This window comes from Nanorana parkeri, unplaced genomic scaffold (genome assembly GCF_000935625.1).
Source record: "Nanorana parkeri isolate BGI_ZX_2015 unplaced genomic scaffold, ASM93562v1 scaffold1878, whole genome shotgun sequence".
NCBI classification, from domain to species: Eukaryota; Metazoa; Chordata; class Amphibia; order Anura; family Dicroglossidae; genus Nanorana; species Nanorana parkeri.
In genome coordinates, this window is record NW_017308146.1 from 37,586 (window position 1) to 38,620 (window position 1,035).

The following is a 1,035-nucleotide window of genomic DNA, read 5'->3' on the forward strand; positions in this document are numbered from 1 at the left end:
GAGCAACCTACCGCAAGGTAGAGGGAGGCATGAAGAGGACCTGTCACTGGTCAGAGACATCCTACCGCATGTGAGAGGACGGCATGAAGAGGACCTGTCACTCACTCCTGGCTATTCTAGTGGGTGAGAGAAGAATCAGCCAGCAGATGACTAAAATGACAGAACGGGCAGTGAATCAGACATTCACCAAACATTCATCTTGCAGGTTCATGTGTTTTAAATAATAGTGATTGATTCTCCGCCAGTGAATGATCGTGAAAGTCACATACAATTTCTCTTACCTGATTGGCCCGGCGGAGGAACCCCGCTGATCCCTCTGGGCAAGCAGAGGAAGACGGTCAGGACGGCGGCCTTGTTCCCGCAGCACGGTTCTATGGCGATGGGTTTCGGCATTCCCTGGAGAGAGAATAAAGAGGACTCATTAGAGGAGAGCAAACTACAAATCACGCCCCGCAGATCCCAGATACAGAAAGAAGAAACTTTCACCAAATCAGAAACCGGAGTGTGAGAGAGGGAAGCGCAGATTCCTATACAGACAATTCAACTGACACTGCAATGTGCAGGAAACCTCAGCACTACAAACCCCATCGTGCCCCTGTCTCTGGGAGTCATGCCCGTGCCTGGCAGAATCTTGCAATGCCTCATGGGAATTGTAGTTCCGCAGCACATGAAGTGGCAAGTTTCCCTGGTCTAGGCCTAAGGTACAGCAATGCATACAATGTCTAAATCCCTCCGAGTCCCCGAACTCCGAGCAACAATGTATCGGCTGGAGATCCTCCAATCATCTCTGACACTGTCCTTCCTTCTGGAGGAGGGCTACGTCTGTTCCCCATGGTCCCTGTGTGTGTTGTAGTCACCTCTCCAAGCTCCCCCCCCGGGATGGACTACAATCTCATGTTTAGTTTACTCATATTGAGATTGTAGTCCATCCCGGGGGCGGAGCTTGGAGCGGTGACTACTCTACAACACACACAGGGACCATGGGGAACAGACGTAGCCCCCCTCCAGGAGGAAGGACAGTGTCAGAGATGATTG

At 51.5% G+C, this 1,035-nt stretch overlaps 1 long non-coding RNA gene across 1 annotated transcript in view; it reads right to left on the bottom strand.

The window, feature by feature from the left end:
• Window positions 1–392, bottom strand: part of LOC108800009 — a 32,933-nt gene extending 32,541 nt beyond the window's left edge. Inside the window, exon 1 of the long non-coding RNA XR_001942063.1 lies at window positions 282–392. This is a non-coding gene — a long non-coding RNA (uncharacterized LOC108800009). The remainder of the gene's footprint in view (window positions 1–281) is intronic.
• Window positions 393–1,035: the final 643 nt, after the last annotated feature.